Source organism: Micromys minutus (assembly GCF_963924665.1).
Source record: "Micromys minutus genome assembly, chromosome: 9".
Taxonomy (NCBI): Eukaryota; Metazoa; Chordata; class Mammalia; order Rodentia; family Muridae; genus Micromys; species Micromys minutus.
The window spans coordinates 40,106,423-40,127,544 of NC_137978.1; positions in this window are offsets into that span (position 1 = coordinate 40,106,423).

The following is a 21,122-nucleotide window of genomic DNA, read 5'->3' on the forward strand; positions in this document are numbered from 1 at the left end:
TTCCGAGGCACTGCTTAGCTCAGAACTCACCAGGGATGCTGACAGGCTGGTTTCTAGAAGTACCACCTCCTCCCCATGGTTATTAAAGCAATAATTTAATCCTAATGAGGGTGTGCATGTTCTCCATGCAGCCTGAATGCACTCCATCCTGCTCAGAGGATGCAGTAGGTGGGATCTGCCTGGTGAGGCTACAAGGTGAGCAAAGGAATGACGGTGGAGGCTGGCAGTTGTGGGGCTCAAAGTGACCAAAGCTCTTGGGAGGGCCTTTGGGGCTACACAGGGAACTCAAGCTTTGTAGCCTAAGGGGTAAATGGCCCCTAGAGTCTAGGCTTGCCTCCTGACTCCATTGTGATCAGGGCAAGGCCGGGGTTATTAGTTGTACTTCTGTGAGCTTTAGTTTCTCCCATGAAGGGGATAAGGACCTGACTCAGGCTAAGGCAAGAAGCCTGTAAAAAAGGGTGGCTGGCGCATGTACAGAGCCTGTGCCCGAGTTAACCCGACAGTCCAGGAAGCCATTCTCTCTCTTGCTTTCGGCAGCATCTCTGTGCCCACGAAGAGATACAAAGTCTGTCTCAAATTGGGATGGCTTTGTGACCACACCTGTGGGATCCTGCTCTGGTGGTTTTGTGCCTCTCCCTTGGCAGAGGTACTTGGTGTCCTGAGCTTGTTAGCCCCAGGCTGCTGGTTTTCAGGGTGTGCCTGCCACTTTCTGTTGCCTACCAGGTGACCCCACAGAATGCTTTGGGGAAGGGGTCTAATCCAAGAGGTCCTGGGCAGAGCCTACCATCTCCATGTTTTGAGCAGTAGTGAAGACTCCGTACCCTTGTTCCTCAGTGCCCAGTGGCAGGTCCATGGCCCTCACCACTGCCCGAGGACTGGACACATTCCTCAAAGCATCTGGGTTCTGACGCTTACTCTGCTCCAGATCTGATGTCAGCTTGACAGAGACTATAGTCACATGCAAGATGGGCTTCCAGGCTTGCTTTGGGAAGACCTTGATTGCATTAACTGATTCGGGAAAAGCTGTTTTAATTGTAGACAGGTCTGTTCCCTGGGCCGGGGATCTTGGGATCTATAAGAGGGAGGAAGTAAACTGAGCGATAGCAAGCAGCCCCCCATTTTCTGTTTTCTGTTTCCTGAGTGTGAATATAATATGACCAGCCAGCTTCCTGCTTCTGCTGCTGTGCCTCCCCTGCCCAGCACTGCGGTTTCCTCACCACAATGGACTGAATGTCTCTGGAGCTACGAGGCTAAACAAAGCCTTTCTCTCTTAAGTTGCTTTTCTCAGTTTCTTATTTTACAGCAGCAGGAAAGTAAGACATGAAGCCATCTGTGTGACATTCTCTGGCTTGGGTGGTTCTTTTCTAGAAGGAGGCAAGAAGGCTGGGTGGGGTTCCCAGGTGCCTCCCTCACGGTGCTGACCTTGGCAGGAGAGCCCAGCCTCTTTCTGGCAGCTCTCTCTACATAGCCTGTGGTTTGTAGCAGGTGGCATGCCTCAACTCCCTTGCAGGAATTGTTCAAGTCTTAGGGTTCTATTCTGAACTTGCAGCTGAGGTCACTTCAGCCCTGTGCTGAGTTAGTCTGATCTGACTTCATCATCTCCCCCCTCCTGCTCACCCCCAGTCCATGAATGTGCTTTCCCTGTCTGCCCATGCCCTGTCCCTAGCACATTAAGTCAAGTCCACGTGCCTGTCTTTCAGGGGTTTAGCAGGAAGGCAGGGCAGGCAGCTGGCATCTTGAAGAGTCATGGACCATCTAAAGGATGTAGTGGCATGTGACCGTAGGAAGATGTGAGACCTAGGCCTGAGGGAAGAGATTTTGAGAACCCAGTGAGAGCTGGAGCTGTAGTCACACCAAGACTGAAACCTGGGAGACCGAGCGAGAGGGGAACAGGGGAAGAGAGAACGAGAGGGGAACAGGGGAAGAGAGCACCTGAATCTCTCAGGTCTTGTGCTCTGGTTTCTACTTGGGTTTCTCATGCTTTATCTCAGCTAGAGGTTGTCTGGCAGGGCATCTCTGAGGCATACTCCATGGCTCAACCAACATCGGGTAGATCAGAAGGAGAAAGAACGGGCTCGTGATGTCAAAGGTGGAAATGGAAAGGTCTAATTTTGTGTTGTAGTTTGTTTGTTTGCTTATCTTCCTCCTCAAAACAACCCAAATTATCTACTGGCTTGGCCATTTCTTGGCTTTCTTCTCTCCTAGACTGTCAGTGCCATCAGGGTGAGACCTTGGTGGCTTGGTCCCTTTCTAGTGGTAAATGTGGGCTGGCACAAGGGCAGATCTTTATGCTCTACAGAATGGAATAGTCCTGGGCTCTGAGTGCAAGCCTGCTACTTCCTGCAGGGGGCTCCTGGAACCATCAGTCTTCCGTGGGCTTAGGTTGGAAGGGGCTGGTACCAGGGTTGACCTCTCTAGACTAAAGCCTCAGGTTTGTCCCAGCAAGAGTTCACTGTAGTCAGGTGGGGTGGAAGCCAGGAATTTTAGATGACCTCATGGCATGGTGATCTGAGCTCTGGGGTCAGCTTTTGAAAGAGAGGAAAGTGGGCAGTAGAGTTCAGAGACAGTGGACTTGGCAAGGTGGCAGGAGTTGGGGGGGATCAGTAAGAGGTGTTGGGGCTTTATCTGTGCCATATGGCTGTCTCCATCATATCTTTAATGTCCACTGTTGTGAGGCGGAAGTTCTAGCAGGTGTCAATAACTGTTGAACACATCACAGATTTGTTTGGTACATAAAGTGTCCTTCACTCCCTTTAGCCAAATACTCATTAAGCACCTACTGTGTGCTCAACCCTGGGAATAACCATGCAAAGTATGGGCCTGCCAATCTGCACATGGCCCATATCTATATAAAGCCCAACAGTAACGTCACATCTGTCCTGAGTCCTTCAGATACAGAGAGGTACCCATTGATGTCAAACCTCACAGCAGTGCTCTAGATTAGCCCTTTCGGTGGGCATTCCTCACTTTGCTCTGCTAACGCTTTCTTGTGCAAACCCACCAATGGTGGTGTGCAAGGTACTCTCTACAAATCCCCGTGTGTGATTATAGGTCTTACTGTAGCCACTTCCGATGGCCTGTCCCAGTCTCTCCCTGGGCATGCTCATCAACCCAGCTCCAACCAGACATGCTCTCTATGACTTGGAGCCTGCCCTGAGAAAGTGGCTATTCTCACTCCAAACTCGAGCGATTTCACAAGCCCACGGGCAGACACTGCCAGTGTCTGCTGATGGCAGTGTAGGGGACAGTGCAGAGGGCAGGAGCTGGAGCAGAAAAGACAAAATCCAAAGCCCAGTTGCTCTTGGAGCAGGAAGAACTCCTTGCAAATGATGTATGAAATGGGGAACATATGCTTTGAGAGATTTGTGCGCAGGAGCTTGGCTGGGATCCCCAGCCTCTGGCACTGCAATCAGTGGCTCCATGCTCTCAGCTCTGCAGTGCTCCAGAGTGCTCCCAGGCTGGCTCCAGATCCCTCTTCTGGTCTCTTCCTAGGAGGACACGCTACACACAGTAGGCAATCTGCTGGTCCTCTGGAACAAGGCAGGAGGGTTGGCAGTAGCAAGTGATTCCGACCTGACCCTGCTGGGAGGCAGAGCCCAGGGAGGGACATAAATTCTCCCAAGGTCACACGGGACAAGGGTCTTCTGGTGTCCTGTGCAGGAGTTCATTCTGATGCAAAGGGGCTTCTGTGCACCTCTGGATCAAGCTTGGTACCAGCATGGCGCTAGCCACATGGTACCCAGTGAGTAACTGGAGGAAGAGGCTGATGAGCCTGCAGTCCTACTCCTGTTTGTCCTGTGCTCATTTGCCATGGCCCCTCACCCGCTGCTGCAGGGACTTGTGACATTACCACTTCAGAGCTCTGAGGACATACTCTGGATGGTGCCAGGTTGGTCCTTGAGGTCACAATGGCTGCTGAAATGAGGGTGGGAGATTTCTGAAGAAGAATAGAAATATCCTTTCTGGGGCTGTCAGGAAGGCTTTGTAGGCAGAGGAGCTTGCCTCAAAAGCCTAGAGATGTGAGTTTAGTCTCTGAAACCAACATAAAGGGGGAGGAGAGATTTGACCCCAGAAAGTTGTCACCTGACCTCCACATTCATGCCGTGGCCCTTCCTACATCATACCCACCCCCCCCCACATGCATGCACATAGACACCACACACACACACACACACACACACAGACACATGCATGCACATAGACACCACACACACACACACACACACACACACACATGCATGCACATAGACACCACACACACACACACACACATACATGCATGCACATAGACACCACACACACACACACACATGCATGCACATAGACACCACACATACACACACACACACACACACACACACACACACACCCCTTTTAAAAAATTAAAGAAAGAAATGTGTTTTTTCCCAGGACCTCCATGGCTTCCCGTAGTCTTTGGTCCCTCCTTGCTTCCTGCAAATGGGCAGCTTGCCTGGGACATGCCTTCTGTCCCCTGGAAGTATCCCCGCGATGCCCATGGTGAAATGAGATGCTCCTGCCTCACAGGGCTGGGTCGTAAAGAACAGTGGCACGGAGCTCAGAGTCGTAGGTCATGTTGATGTCCTCATATTTGTGTTCTATTCTTATTATGTCGTGATGGATGGAGAGGGGGTTTTATCATGATCTCGTTCCTGCCTTAAACTGCTAATTCATGTCCTCTCTGCCATTTTGTGTTTCTGCACCCTGTCAAGCGCTGATGGCTGAGGATTTGAGTGCCAGCTGTGGGGAGGGCTTAGGTGGAGGCGGGAGAGGGGAGGCATTAGCAAGCAGGGCTGTTAAGAGAACAGTCCCAGCAAGTCATTTGTGATGAAAGTCCTTTGTCACCTGGTGGTGGGGCCTGGGGCTTCTGGTGCATAATAACAGAAAAGGCAACAATAGTTTGCACGCAGTATGGTGCTTTTAATTTTTCAGAGTGATTTATTCAGATTTTTAAAATAAAAATAGGTGTTTATTTTAGTGTGCATGCCTGCACATGTGTGCACTCTCGCTTGAGTGTGTATGTACTATGTACACAAGCATGCAAACACATGCACATATTCACACATGTGCGAACACACACACGAGAGCACACACACAAATGCCACAGTACAATACCAATGTGGAGGTGGGAAGCAAAGTTTCAGGGGTCGGCTCTTTCTCTGCCACATGGGTTCTAGGGATGGAGTGCAAGTCATTCACTGTAGAAGCGCCTTTACCCACTGAGCTATCTTGCCAGCCCAGGACTCCTGACATTTATAACACGATCTCTGGGGGATTGAAGTCATGTGTGTGTATTTACACAGCGAGGGCTTTTCCAACGGAGTTGTCCCCAGTCCCATACATGATTTATTTAAATCCCTTCCAGTAAGCCTGTGAGATGGCGAACATACTACTCCTAGTCTACTGACGAAGAAACCGAGACTTGGCGAGGGGAAGTGACGAATATCAATCTCTTTCGACCTCGAATGTACAGACAAATCTCCAATAGGGCTGCTGCTCCACCGTTATTCCATCTGAGTCCCCAGAGGTCGCACACTTTGAGTATGGTGGATTGAGTGACATTTGTGGATGTGCCAAGGTATTGAGTCAATGTCTCCATCTACCCACAGCTACTATGGCAGGCAAAGCACCGAGGAAGAGAGACCCCTAGTGCACACCACAATCCATCGCCGTGGGCCTTACCATGAGCACAGGAATCGTCAGGTAAATCGGGGGCCCTTTGTAGATGCTGTGGCTTCCTGCCTGTTCGTTTTGTTTTTTTGAAATCAGGGATCATTATATAGTCCAGGACGGCTTAGAACTCACTGTGTGGTCCAGCCTTGTTTGGAACTCACAATCCTTCTGCCTTAGTGTCTTCCGCTGAGACTCCAAAGTCCATCTGTGGCTGCCTGGCAACCTTCGTTCCTGACCACTCTTCAGAAGCTGGAACTTGCCACTCCCTCCTGCAGAGGAAAGATTCTTGTATGTTCATAGCCCCTACCTTCTGGGTCATGGGTCATTGGTTCTCCCCGCCCACTTCCGCTCTGCCTTGGCAGAGGCCACCCCATAGGAAGGCTCACTGCAGCCCTGTATACAAATCCATGTGTGTGCCTGGCTTCCAGCTGTCCCCAAAAATGTCCCCAGTCCTCCTCCCTCTCCCTTGCCATTTGAGCCCTCATGGGTTTGTGTGTCCTACAGGCAGTAGAAGGCCAAGAGCTATGCACGAACTGGAAGAAGCTCTTCAAACCGGGAAACAAAGTTGGAGCAAAGATCCAGAAATCCCGGGGCCTGCATTTAGCCAAGTGCCTGGCAGTCAGGAAGGGGTGCGCGTGTGGCAGCTGTTAGTAGGTACATTTTTTATTCATGAGTATCTGGTATTTGCCAAGCCTTAGAGCCACAGGGAAGAGCACAGTCAGTGTGCCCATTACCCTAGAGTTCACTGTGACATGAGAGAGAAAAATAGGCAAACAAAACCGCTAGCACTTCGCAAAGCACTGCGCCATCTGTGCGTTTCATAGCCTCATCGCCCCGCACCCCAGTCTCAGCACACCTGAAGAAACCGACACAAGATTTTCAGTGACTTTGCTGAAGGTTTCAAGCCACTCTGGATAGAGCCCAAACCGAACTGAAGGTTTGGCTCCTCTGTTTTCAGGTCCACTGCTTCTGGACCCGTGGGGAACACCGGGTCACCCCAAGGCAGCTTTTCTTGGGGCTGTTTAGATGCATCCTATATTGTAAATCCTGTCACACTACAGAGTCACTTGTGCCACCTGTAGCTGCTCCCTGCCAGCATGGGCCTATGGTGGGAGTTCCATGAATGATAAAGAGCCCAAGGCTGACAGGCCCCGCATTCGGACTCCCTCTGATCTCCCAGCATGCTCCAGTACGCCATCTTCTTTCAATAGCTTTCCCTCAGTGGCCGCCCTCTCAGGCTCTCTGCTTCTCTCCGGCTCTCTGCTTCTCTCCCTCTTTCGGGGAGAATAAAAATGACTGGACTTGGCATTATCTGCTGGTTTCCATGGTAATAAAATCTGTTTCCGATAATGGCCCCTTCCCTGGCTGTGGTTAGTTTTGGTAATTTTAGCAACACTGTTGCATAGGCCACCTGCATTTCAATGCGAAGCAGGCTGGATGCAACAGCAGCTTTCAGGTTGAATAGAAATAAGAAAAAAGTGCTTGCTCTCAGATTTCTAGGCTGGCTACAGGCTGGAAAGGAAAAAAGGGAAAGTTACGTAACCCCCCATAGGCTTGAGTGTGCGCTCAGTGCTCAGCTTAACGCTGCTTGTCAGCTTCTAACTTAAAATCCTTCTCACGACCTCAGTGGCCAGCGGTGAGTCTACACTCGTCTTCTGTGGCTTAACCCCTTCTGCCATTTAACTCCAGTCATCTGTCCTGTCTTCTCTCTGGTCCTCTCGGTGGACTTAGAGGTTCTCATGTACCTGCCATGCTTTCCCCTACTCTGACTGTCTGGGAGGGCCTCCTAGGTCTTCAAGTCTCCCACATCCCGCACCCCTGTGCCCATCCCTCCTTTCTTTATATTTCCCTCTCGTTTCATAGCGTGGGTCTCATTACAGTGGTATGTTTATTCATTTATCTTTCTCACCCATGTCACAGTGAACTCTTGGATAAAGTGGCCTCTGACTGTGTTCTTCTTCATGGCTCCCGGGCCTGGCAAACAGAGCATACTCATTAATAATAATAATAATAATAATAATAATAATAATAATAATAATACATGTAAGAGGAGCTCCTGTGAGTTCCTCTCTCTGTGTGCCATCTCCCTACTGCTCCTCAGCGTCCTGTCAGGCTGTCATGACTACTGTGCCCAGATGACAGACAAGGGCACTGAGGCTCAGAGTGGTTGGGACTAGAGTGCAGAACTGAGCCATGAGCAGACCAAAACCAGACAACGGTGCAGATGAGTGAATTCGGGGGATGGACTGGAGGGCTGGCACCTGCACATGGTTTTCTCTTGGCTCCATGAGAGCATTTTCTTGGAAATCTTTAGGGCAAGTGGTGAGGATTTTGGCTGCAGGCAGAAGCCCCCCTTTTTCCCTCTGGTGAAGCTAAGGGGAGGGGCATAATAAAGCTAGAGGTGGAGGGGCAACCATATGAGTGGCTTCTGCATACAAGCATGCTCAGGCCATAGTCTTCTAGGGTCAGCATCTAGGCAGAAAAGGGGCTGATGGACCACAGAGAGGGTTGGGGAGGGTGTGCTATGGGCTCAGCATCGAACTCACAAGTCCAGCAAGCACTGTTATGATGCTCAGGATGGCCGGGAGATAAGGGGCAGGGAAGAGCCAGAGAGGAGCTTCTCAGCCCCTGCTGAAGACAATACCTTGACTTGTATGCAATCTTCCACAGGACAGGCTCTGGCTGTGGTTCTGGGCACCTATGGACCTTTCCTTCCAGGTCCATAGATTGGTAGTAAGATTGAGCTTATAGCAAGGCAGAGTCTTTAGCATCTCCTCTGGCTCAGCGTTAGCTGTGTTAGGATCTGCTGGGCCCTTCCATAGGCTTCGCCCCCCCCCCCCACACTGTCATAGTGAATTCTTGGATAACTGGGATACTATCTTTTCTGTGGCTCCCAGGCCTGGCATGTAACATGTACTTATGACTAAAAAAACATACCTAAGGGTAGGTTCCATGAGTTTTGGCTTCATGATGCTGAAGGCAGGAGCTAGTCTCTCTGACCTCTCTGAGGCACTCTGAATTGTAAAGGGTATATGCTTATACATTCATGTGCACAACCCCTTGCTTCTCCCTTCCACTACATACAAGATTGGGTAAACTGTTCCCAGAGGCTGACAGGGACTATCTCAGGGGACAGTTATTAATAACAATAGCCGACATGTGTTCAGCTTTTTATCACCATTGTGTGTTCAGACTTGAATTTATGAACAGTTTCGAAAATTGGTGCTTAATAGAAAGAAAGAGCCACAGAAGCTGGGTAGTTACATTTCTGTAAGAACTTCTGGGTGCCCTGGGCCTGGCCTTTACTATAGTGTTAGGGTACTGAGGAGAGGTTAACGGTCCCAGACACCCAGGAGGTCAGCATGAGTTGTATGATCCTTGGAGCAGCTGCAGATGCCAGGGTTGGATGGTGAGCCTTAGCTGAGTTTTGGGAATCTCAGACCTGGGCTCCACTCTTAGTTTGGCTATGTCCTGGCTATATGGTCTGGTGAAGAGTCTAGAGCTGCCATACACACCCCTAGAGATGGGGCTCCGCTTTATTCAGATAGAAAGCACACATTTCACACTGGGTCTCCAGCAGGCCAGCTGCCACGCCCATGGGATGATACATGGCTCAGTGCTTTACAAGTGCAAAGGTCTCCTCAGGGGTGAGGGTGTTTAGACATGTAGGTTCTAGAAGAAATAGCCTACTTTCCCTCAGGGATGTATCAGAGCTACATTCTGTTCCAGAGTTTGTCCCTCTGCTCCAGGTGACCTCTTTTCTCATTGTGCCTTGCACATAGCTCTTTCTCAATTATCCAGGGGTGAAATGGGAGCTTGGAGATTGGGTTATGGTGGGAGTGGCCTCTGGCGGCCACAGCCAGACAAAATTTCTCTGGTTCAGTTTAGAAGTATGTCTAACTATGGTATCAACATGAATTCACAGAGTCTCTTTGCTTTATCCCCGGTTTTTAGAAAGTAAAACCAAGGAGCTTGAAAAACAGAGGTAAGCCTTGAGCATCCCGCTTGCAATGTGTGAAGGACCCACTTCTACTTCTGACTAAGATTTGGCTTCAATTGGAGCAGGAGCTGACTCCATTTAGGTGAGCTCCTTGGATCAGTCCAAGGACGAAGTATCAGAGACTGTCTCTAGTCATCAGACCCCTCTTCTCTAAGCCTTGCCTTCCTCTGTGAGTATAGGAGCTCTGCTGGGCAGATGCCCTGATGTGATCTCTCAAGTCTTCTACTAGAATAGGACCCCCATCCCCACCCCAACAGCAGAGGCCCCAGCTGGGAGGGCTTAGTGTCTCCTAAACTTTTTATGTCTCGACAACTTCCTAAGCTGACCCTTCTGGAAGGACTGGGGTTTCCTAATTCCTCCTCTTCCTGTCAGGCAACAACTGTCTTGTTTAAACTGTTTCTAGGATTAGTCAAACAATTGGAGATCACAGCTAACAGCTGCCCTGTTCTCTCATTACTGGGTGCCTATAATTAATATTTATAAACCAAGAGAGTGATTGTCTTTTTTTGCACTGAAAATGAATTCAGGATTTGCAGCCGGTGGCTGCAAACATACAGCCTCTTGTTTCCCATCATGGAAAGAGTGTGCTGTCTTCAACAGACGGACTTGTAATTGTAGCTGGCAGTCAATAACCTGGCTTTATAGGGAGGGCAGTGGAAGAAAACCTCAAGGGAGGGAAGGGGGGATGGTGAAAGGGGGATGGGATTAAAGAGAGAGGAAGAGGGATTGGGGTAGTGACAGAAATATTGAGACATATAAGGAAAGAAATGAGGAAATAAATAAGAGAAATATTGCAGCTAGCAAGAGAATTAGGAGTTCATGAAGAAAGAGAAAAGGGAAGAAGGGGAAGAGTGAGAGAGAGCAAGTGAGAGCAAGAGGAGGGAGGAAGAAAGGAGGGAGAGAGAGAGGGAAGGAGAAAGAGAGAGAGAGAGAGAGAGAGAGAGAGAGAGAGAGAGAGAGAGAGAGAGAGAGAGAGAGAGAGAGATTGAGAGATAGAAAGGCAAAGGTACCAGGGTCCTTTTTAACCCCTATCTAGCATAAAGTATGGTCAGTTCCTGGCCTGGCACCCAATTGTTATGCCAAATGCTCTCCCAGCATAACCCTGATATGAGTGTCCTCAAATTGAGACTTTATGTCCAGCAGATGTCCCCCTGGACTTTAGTAGGTGTTCCTGGCTTGTGATAGGCAAGCAACGGGTATGGTGCCTGTGCGTTTCCCGGCCACCAGCAGGGGGCAGTAGATTGCGCCCTGGGTAGGAATTGAGACATCTCTTTGGCTCCACTTCTGCACTGAGACCCTGTTAGGTGACCAGTGGCTTTGAATTTCTCTCTAGTTCTAGAACTCCCTGCTTTCAGATCCTGGCTCTCTCTGCCTGTCATCCTGCTTGGGTAGGCTGTGGGGGCAAGGAATCCTGGCAAGGACAGGAGCTTCCAAAGGGCCACCAGAGGCTCTCAGATTTGCACATCAGAAGCAGAGGAGGGCTTTTTAGCTGCTTGTGCCCCCAGGCCTTGGTGAGGTAGCTGGAGAAGAGAAAGTATTGCCAAGAGGTGGCCTTGAAAGCCGGGCTCTTGGGAGCTGTGAGCTTGACCCTGGGAAAGTGGCTGCTCTATGGTTATGTATGAGGACAGAGCACGTGGGAAAGAGAAGCTGGGCTTTGGGGGTGGGTGGGGTGGAGAGGTAAGAGGCAGGAATGGGAGGTTTAGGAGACATGTGGTTAAAGAAAAACCAATGGCCTGAAAGGAGATGTTAAAGCCAGCCCAGAATCCTCATTTAGCTTAGGGAAAGACACAGTCTGATAAGCGAACCCCAAAGTCAGTGTCTAAAATAGTGTCCAGTATTTGCATATCTCTGCCCAGCAACTGGGGTTGTTCTCTTCCTTCATCTTCATGTACTTCTGTTTCCTTTTCTCTGCCTCCAGAAACCAGTGGGTTAGCCTGGGCATACATTATAACCCAGGCCGAGGCATATGAGAGCAAGCAGGGCCGTATTGGGTTTCCTGAGGTATGGGCTGGAGCTGCACATCCCACTCTGTGGCCTGAGCCAGTAATGTGGCCCCACTAAAATTAAGTGTGTGTGTGTGTGTGTGTGTGTGTGTGTGTGTGTGTGTGTCTGTGTGTGTGTGTGTGTGTGTGTGTGTGTGTGTTGGGAGTACACCCAGCTACAGTGAGCACTGTCGAGTTTGTGATAGAGGGTACAGAAGTATAGGAAGAGGCTAGGCAGTGAGGCCAAGGGGGTAGTTACCCATAGTGCCTGACATATGTTAGGAACTGTGCCCAGAAGTAAGGCTTTATAGGAGCCAGACAAGACATGTCACTGCCCTCCTGGAACTTAAAATAACATTTAAAAATAACCACAGACCATCACGACGTTGATGAAAACAAGCATAGGGACTGTGATGGGAAAAACTGAGGCATGCTGTTGGGGCGGGCCATTCCTCTGAGGAGGTAGTCTTAGATCAGAACTCAGGGTGAGGATGAGCAGCGTGTTGAGAGAGGGTGTCAGTGAACACTCAGCAGCGCTCTCCAAATCCCACTGTCTCCTGAGGAAAGGACCCTCAGGATCACCGACTTGTCCCTCACCTTCCTATAGGCCACTGACCTCATTATGGTTACCGGTGACACGTGAGTCCAGTTGTTGTCTCTTCCCTCCCAGTAGGTCCATCCTGCTTCCCATCAATCTCCTCTGTCAAACACAAATCCCATCCTACCCTTTCTAAAGCCTGGTAGGTCTGTGAGCTCTGCAGTTTTATCTGCCTGGTCCTCTTGGCTCCCTTCCCCACAGCCAGCCCTCTGGCATCCCAGCCTTCTCGGCTCTGCTCTGTTTCTCTGCATCCGTCATGCCTCTCCTTCTTGTGCTTGACTTCTCAAAGGACAGCCTTCTCCACCGGCTCCCCAGTGCCTCCTGGAGTGTCCACAGTCCTCAGACTGGTGCTCAAGCCTGCTGTGGACGATGCATAGATCAAGTGTTGGGCTGCATCCAGGGACAGTGCTCAAATCTGATCTCACTTCTGTCATAACGCACCGATGTGACCAGAGGACTCAAGTCCCAGCTCCAGGAGTCCCAAGGGATTTGGACTCAACCACTTACTCCAAGACACCAATGAAAGAAATAAGTAACAGTGATAAACAGAAAAAGGAGCTTGTATGTGTGTGTGTGTGTGTGTGTGTGTGTGTGTGTATGTGTGTGTGTGTGTTCGTGTGTGTTCGTGTGCTGGGAGCAGATAAAGGAGTCTGCTGACAGCAAGTTCATCTTTAGGGTACTGACATAAACTGTAGGTTTAGACAAAGGAAGAACTTGGTCAAGAGGCACCCAGACCGAAGCAGGCCTGGCCCAGGTGTGGTCTGGTTGTCCACTCTCAACCGTGATTCTTCAAGGTGGTTCAAAGAAGTCTTTATTGCTCAAGGGACAATGTAGTTCCCATGATTTCTCCTGTTCCGGGAATGCATGGGAGATGATTGTTAGAGGGACATGTTCTTCCTAGAATCCAAGGTGACTGTAGTTTAGAGGCAATGACAAGGGGCATCTAGATACCTTTGGGGGGTCTGGAAATTAGGGTTCATTTGTTTGTTTTATGTGTGTTCATCCATGTGTAGATGCACAAATACATGTGTGTGCATGTATGAGGTAGCCTGGATGTCATTCCCTGGGCACTGTCCACCAATTTTTTGACAGGGTATCTAATTAGCCTGAGACTTAACATGTGGGTTAGGCTGGCTAGCAAGTTTGGGGACCTGCTCTCTCTGTCTTCCTGCTGCTACCACACCCGGCTTTTTCTGGGGAGTCAAACATTTTCAGCCCCATGGACCAGCACCTTATAAAAGCCCCAGCTGCTCTCATCTTAATGTTAAATCTTCCTCAAAGAGGGATGAGAGAAGTCAAGCATTACCAGTTGCCAGACTGACACACCTCAAGGGGTTAGCAAGCCTACGCAGAGGCCAGCAGGTGACCTAAAGCAAAGGAGACAGAAACAAATGCTGGCATCGTGTGAGCTTCCATCCTACCTTTGCTACCTTGTAGCCTGGGAGAGGAGTCAGCCTGTTTAGTTATTATTTTATTTTAGTAAAATGGCACCCGAGAGGGCCCTGAGTACCCTGTATTTCTTCCCACATTGCTACATTATTTCTGTGGACTGTGGATTCTCAGAGCTGAGGACCTGTGCTAACTTCACCAGTGTCACTGGGCCTAAGTCTGGATGTCACAGAGGAGCGTCTACCACAGTTTGTTGAGCCTGAAGTTTATACTGTTGGTATACTTATGGGATGGCACCACACTGCCCAGAGGGAGCTCTTCAGATTTTCTCAGTCTTGGGCTTATTCCGAGTCTACCCCTTATAGTCTGTCTTGGTGACAGGTAGTATTGTTTTGGAGAAAGGTGAGACTCATTAGAGACCAGAGAAATCTGCAAAATCCTCCACCGGGCCCTGGCCTTTTTTCCTCCATTTTCTTTCAAGCCTCCAGGAGTGGAGTGGAGCTGAGCCTCTGGTCAGCAGAAGGGGAGGGCCCAGCACAGTATGCCTCTGTGGTCTGTTGACTGAAACATAGAGGGCTCTGTGAAGGCTTTTGAGACTGAAATCTGGTCCTTAACCCTGATTGTTGGAACCACCGGAAAGCACAGAAGATACCCCAACCAGGGGTGCAGATCAGGGAAGCTCGTGCCCTGGGCTGCTGCAAAAGCCTGAGTGTCAGAATCTATAGTGTTAAGTATGGAGAACACAGAAGCTGTGTCAGACACATCACAGACCGAGCGTCTGTGAGAGGACTTACCTTTTGCCGGAAGTTTGTTCTACCACGGTGGTATCATCGTACTCCAATGCTCGGGACCTGGCTGGCAGACACACTTTGGTCCTCCACAAGGGGCTTTCAAGGTTGCCCAGGCTTTACCATGGATGCGTGGGGGAGGAGAGTGGGCCAGTTGACTGCAGAACTTCTTGGGCCAGGGCCTGGTGGGGTGCACACTCTCCCACACACTTTCCATGGGCTGCTCCACCCACAAGCCCATCTGTGTACAGGGAACTGAGAGGTCGAGTGGCTGGTGTGAAGCCACTTTAGAGCAGCACCAAGGTATTTGGACACCCTTGGTGGCTCCACACTGTCGTAGCTTCCCTGGTGGCTCAGTGTGGAACAGCCCAGGATCATGTGCTCACCTCTTGGTGGGAGTTGACTGTATCTCCTCCCCTGATGCTCCAGAGCTCATGGTGCCTTCTGATGTCTTGGTGCTCCTTTGTCTAGAGAAAGTCTGGGGACTGCATGGGTCTGAGAACAGCAGCTTCTTCCCCTGAGGAAGTTTGTAAAAGGGAGTCATAAGAACCAACCTTGAAGGCTTGGTACTTATTTGGGGGCTTTTCAGTGACAATAAACATGACCTTTGATTGGGGTAGCCTAGGCCTGGGGTAACCTGGGGCTGTGTGCACAGATGCCTAATGAAGTAAGACACACTGAACCTTCCTTCCTTCCTTCCTTCCTTCCTTCCTTCCTTCCTTCCCTCCTTTTTCCCCCTCATTTTCTCTCTCCACCCCCATACTGTGTGTGTGTGTGTGTGTGTGTGTGTGTGTGTGTGTATGTAGTGTACATGTGTGCTCAGGTACATGTACACAGATGTGTGGGTGTGTATGGAGGCCAGAGATCAAGTGTTAGTCATCAGTGTGTTTTGAGACAGGGCCTTACTGAGCCTGGAACTCACTGACTCATTAGGATAGATGAGTTGCTAGCAAGCTCCAGGACACCTCCTGGCTCCACCCCCCAGTGCAGGGATCACGGGCACCCACTGGCACACCTGTCTTTTCATCTGGGTGTTGGGGGTTGAATCAGGGTCTCACACCTTCACTGCAACATGGTACCGACTGAACCACCTCACAGGCTCCTTTGTTCTCCGTCTCACCACGGGACTGGTTTCTCCTCAGTGTGCAAGAGGAATGGCTTACACTGCCCACTTGTCCTCCTGCTCACAACCCTCTGGGAGGTCTTCCATGCTGTTCCTAGTGGTCACCCTCGGAACCATTCTGGATACTATTAGGCTCTGGAAGCAATTTCACAAAAGAACATTACTGATGTTTTACTACATAATAGTACTCTTGTGAGAGCTCTCTGCACTCTTCACGGTGTGTGTGGGTGTGTGGGGGTGACTCTGTGCTGGACTCCAGAGTACACAAGGGAATGTTGGAACTTTATAGGTCAAGTCACTCACCCACCTTTCCAACAAAATCAACAGCAGCAGTGTAACACTGACTGGGACCCACCCAGAGGTCCCTCTTTCCATGGGACTTTCAGCTTTTACGTCATTTGGCTTGAGTTTGGAGACACACGTGCTGGTGAATCTGCTTGTTCCGAGTGTCCTATCCCTAAGCTGCACCGAGGACTCGCCACGCCTTAGCTATCACTGGCCTGCTTTGATGAAGACCTCACCAGAATCCCGACGCAGAAGTGCCTTTGCAACAAGTGGGTTAAACAAAGCCACTTCCTCTCAGGGAACTGTCTGGAAGGCACTCAAAGCTGAGAAAATTGTGCCTGGAGATGTCAGATGTGTAGGGACGGGTTTCCGTTAAGCCAGTGGTTTTATTTGTGGAAGCTTAATTTCAGTCTGGCTTAATAGTCTTAGTGATTAGAAAAAAAAAAGCTGACTTTTTCTAATTCCAAAGGCCTTATTTACAAAGCGGAGTATCAGTGAGACAAAGGTAATGCTCACCCACTGTCTCACCCTGGGGAGACCCGGCAGTCATAGCACAGCTGCCCCCCCATCTCTCTGTTTCCGTGTTTGTTTGTTTTTTGTAAGAGTCACTGTTCAGACATTGTAATATATATGTTATCTCACTTCTCACTTGGTTAGCATTTGCCACAAGCAACTTTTGGGTGTTAGTCACAAAAGCATTGCTTTTATTTTTTAGTATAATGGGATTTTAAAATATAATTTTACATTGTGTGTGTGTGTGTGTGTGTATGTGTGTGTGTGTGATTATGAGAGTAGACTCACATATTTTGTTCATCTGAGCCCCAGGCTAGAAACTTGCTAATTATCTATGAGTATGTAAGTAAAGAAAATGTGGAAAGTCTATAAGATGAAATGGTATACACCAGGAAAAAAGAAGTGTTACCAGGAGTAAACAAAAGGGTGAATTGTGTTGAGTTGTAAGAAATGTTTGCTTTATGATTGACTTGGTGGAAGGTCAGCACAAATTCATGGTTATTAAGAACAGAATTGTGGTTATCTCTGGGGCAGAGGCAGGCTGGGAAACACAGGGGAGAAAACCACACTGCTAATGAGAGTAGGTATGTTTTATAAACTACAGTGTGCATAGGTTATTTTTCTATTTTAAAAAGGGGTATTGTTTGGATGATCTAAAGACTCTCCAGTTAGAAATTTGAAAATGCTGGAATCCAATCCTCTGGTCACAGACACTCACCTCTGAGGTGCCAAGAGTAACACACATAGAACAACATTGTGACCTGGACTAAAAGCAAGTCCCATGGTGCTACCTCGAACCTTTGCTCAGGTTTTTCTGAGTCAGATGGCATTCTCTCCTTTGTCCAGAAAGTCAGTGGGGATTCCAGACACCGGGAAAGGGTACCCGAGGCATCCCCTTCCTTTCTTCACTCCCAGAAATAAAAAGAAAAAAAAGGAATGTTGTTGTATCAACAGTTTTAGGAGGACCTTAGGACATGGGTGAGCTTGCTTTGGCACTGCCTATAGAACCTGTCAAGCTTGCCTGGGCTGCACCATTGCCAAGGCTGGACAGAATCAGACCTGTACGTGCTTATCACAGTGGCCTTGGAATCAGTAAGAGCCTGAAGGTCATCCAGAGGGTCAGGGTGGGGGTAGTATGTGAAGCCAATGGAGGGGCACAGAGAAACAGAAGGTGGACAACTGTACCCCCAGAGCGGGCTCAGCTATGGCTGCATCTGACAACAGCTGTCCTCTGGGACATCTTATGGGTATTAAAGATAAATCCCCACTGGGAAAGATGTCTGCCCAAGGCCTCCCCAGAAGCCCAGACTTTCCTGATCTCATACACACACACACACACATACACACACACACATACACATATGTATATGTATATATATATATATTTCATATGCATATATGTACATATGAATGGTGAGGGCATAAGTGTGCCACAGCACATAGGTAGAGGTGGGTTCTCTCCTTTCTCTGTGTGGAACATGGGGAGGAAACTCAGGTTGTCTCCCTTGGCAGTAAACACTGGCTTGATCTGCTGAGCCATCTCACCGATAAAAATTATTACCAATTTTAAATATTAGCCTATGGAGCAGTGGGTTTCATTACGGCATTTTCACAAATGTTATACTCCTAATCTTTTTCTCATGTTCAGCCCCATCACCCCCTCTGACTGCCCTTCCCTCTCCTGCTGCCTCCTTATTCTTCCTGCGTTACCCCTCCTCCCAGTCTAGATTCCACATATGGGAGGGATCACTTCTTTCTCAATCCGGCTTGTCTCACTTAACGTGATCTCCAGTTCCAACCATTTTTCTCCTGAATGTGGTTTCTTCTTTATTGTGAATAGGTGGCACATTTCCCTCATCATTCATTTATAGATAGGTATCTGGGGTGGCTTATATGATTCAGTGACTAGGATGTGCAGGGCATCCCTGTAAGCTCGCATTTTCCACCCTTGTTCATCAACAAACAGCCTGTGGTTGTTCATCCTGGCTCTTTGACTACAGGCATGGTAGCACCTTCCTGTCTCCGTTTACTGCCTATTTCTGCCTCCATTTCTTAAAGCTCTCTCCTAGGGTTCTGTTTGGTTCCTCTACCCCGGGCTTCTGTCATGGAGGGACTGGCCCCTTGAGACCAAGAACCGCCTGTTGCTAGGTGGGGCTGAGGTCCGCTGTTGCAGGTTCTGAGCCATCAGAGGGCAGTGAGCATGGAAGTGTTGGGTTGTTGATGTAGCACTTGGCATTTTTTGTCTCCAAGAGCTTTCCCTGGAAGCTGTGTCAGCCAGCAATTAGCTCCCTCAATCAGGAAAGCAGCTCGCGTGAGCAGAGGCACATCTTGGGGCTGATTGCTGCGGCTGCGAGCAACTCTCAGCTCAGGCTCTCTTTGGGTCTCTTTCCCTTTTTCCATTTTAAATAACTGCTTGATTGTAAAGAGGGATGATTCACGGCTCGAGCTGTCTTCAGTAACTTTCTGGGGAGGTTAAGAGCGAAGAACCACCTCCCACTCCTCTCTCTCCCTTCACAGAGACCAGGATCCCACCTGTGCCACTTGCTCCCACAGAAAAGGGAAAGGGAAGAACGCAGACCAGGCAGGATGGGGGGGGCTTTCATTGCTAACAAATGCAGGTGGCATCTCTTCATCGTCGGACCTGACCCTTGACCCTGACCTTCGAGCTGGGAAAGTTGTAAACCACCTCTACCCTCCACCTGGCTCCTGTTGTTTACCCCCTGGTGAAAACAGTGCCTCCTTCTATCTAACTGAGGGCTCTCCCTAAATTTTATTTTAATTTAACCCAGCTCCTCAGAAGTTCCCCTCACCAGGCTCCTACCCGGTCTTCCCCACCTCCCTACCTCCTTTCCTCCCTTTTCCCTTCTCTTTTTTCTTTCCTCTCTCCTCCTCTTTTTCCAACAAACAAATACTGTGGACCTAAGGCTTCATGGACAAACGTCAAATAAACTAGACCTGGCTCCTGGTCGCTGAGGTTAAGAACAACAAAAACATACAGGTCTATGTTAGAGGTAGAGACCAGCAGTATTTAATTCAAGAGCCAGAGCCAGATACCGGGTGTAAGCTGTCATCCCAGTTTAGAGACTGAGGCAGGAGGATGAACAAGTGAAAGCCTGCTTGGATCATCTCAAGAGAACCCTGTCCTAGAACGGAAAAGAAAGGAGTACCAGTTACAAGCGCTGGGGTTGTAGCTGGGGGTTGGGGGTAGAGCACTCATGGGCAGGTCAAATTTCAAACCAACATCCCCTGTTTGGTGGTTGGTGCCTGGGGTCCAGGGGGAAGACTGCACAGCTGGGGGAGGCAGCAGAGGCACAAGCACAGAGTTAGTGGTCAGAGTGGGTCACCCAGGTCCCCTGGGCCGGATGGAACACTTCGGTTTCCTTCTGAAAACAGCGAGAAACCACTTGACCATTTCTGAGTGTAGGAACCATTTGAGAAATTACCATTTTGAGTGATCTGACTTGGGATTTTCAAGTTTCTTTTGGCTGCTCATCTGATTAGAGGACAGAGAGGGCCAGAGTGGAAGGAAGGAAATTACCCAAATAGGCCTCTTTGTCTGGGAGCGTGCCCTCCTGGCAGCCGCAGGGCGGGAACTGGGCTGGCACCCAGAGCTCAAGTCCCGGCCCAACACCTCCAAGGGTATCCTCCTTGTCCACAGACCACAAATCGTGAGGTTCGGCCCAGAAAGCAATTCTTTATATAAATATCTCCTGATTTTTTTTCTCCTTTTCTTTCAGATGTTTTGTCGATCGAGTTATATTCTTGACATGTTGGGGACCTTCTGTGTTTTCCCAAATGCCACCTAAGGGTGGCAGAGTGCGATTAAGGCTCGTTTGCTGGCAATGATAATGCGAGTGCATCAGCTTCACAAAGAACGATCCGCAGCAGCTTCACATTTGTCTCTGCTATGGAGGCCATTGTTAGAGCTGTTCCAGCTTGGCTGGGAGAAGTGGGGGAGGTGGAGGATGGGAAGAAAGGTGGCAATGAGAGGTGGTGGGCTCTTCAGAGTAAAACATCTAGAGCCTCTTCTTCCCCAGGCCTCATGCCCTTTGTGTGATGCTGGACACCTGCCACTGCCTCGACAAGCCTCAGTCACCTTATCTGCTTATTGGGTACACTGCTACTACCTGCGCTTTTGGATGGTCGAGGAGTCAGCCGTATCTAAATTACAGCCTGGAAGATTTGTGTCTCCTGTTGTTTAAGTCTTAAGTTTGTACTGGAGGTACTTGAAGGCAACAGCTTGTTTTGTCTCCCTTCAGTCTGACAGGGTTAGGGCTGAAATGGGAAATGTCACTCTCATAGGCTTGGTGCTTGGACATTACCAGGTCCCCAGTTCCCGGTACTGTTTGGGGAGATGGAAGACTAGCTGCCAGAGATACAGGTGGGGCCCTGCTTGGGGGCGTAGATCTGTTGCTATCTGTAACAAACAGCCGATGCACGTTGTTACTGCACAAATGGCACCGCCCTGCCCCCACCATGATAGAATGTAGTCCCTGGCCAAGCCTCCCCTCTCTTAAGCTGCTTGTGTTGAATATTTGGTTACAACAATGGGGTAAGTGGGTTGTGAAGAGCTTGTGCCAATGGTATCCTCTTAACTCCTCAGGGAGTCGGGCTTCTTTTAGCTTCTTTACCTAAGATATCAACTAAAGCTCCATCCATTACACCTACTGTCCAGATCACAGGTGGAGGAGGGGAGGCAAAGAAGGGACCAAAGATGTTGTCCTGCCTTTAAGACTCCTCAGTGTTATCACAT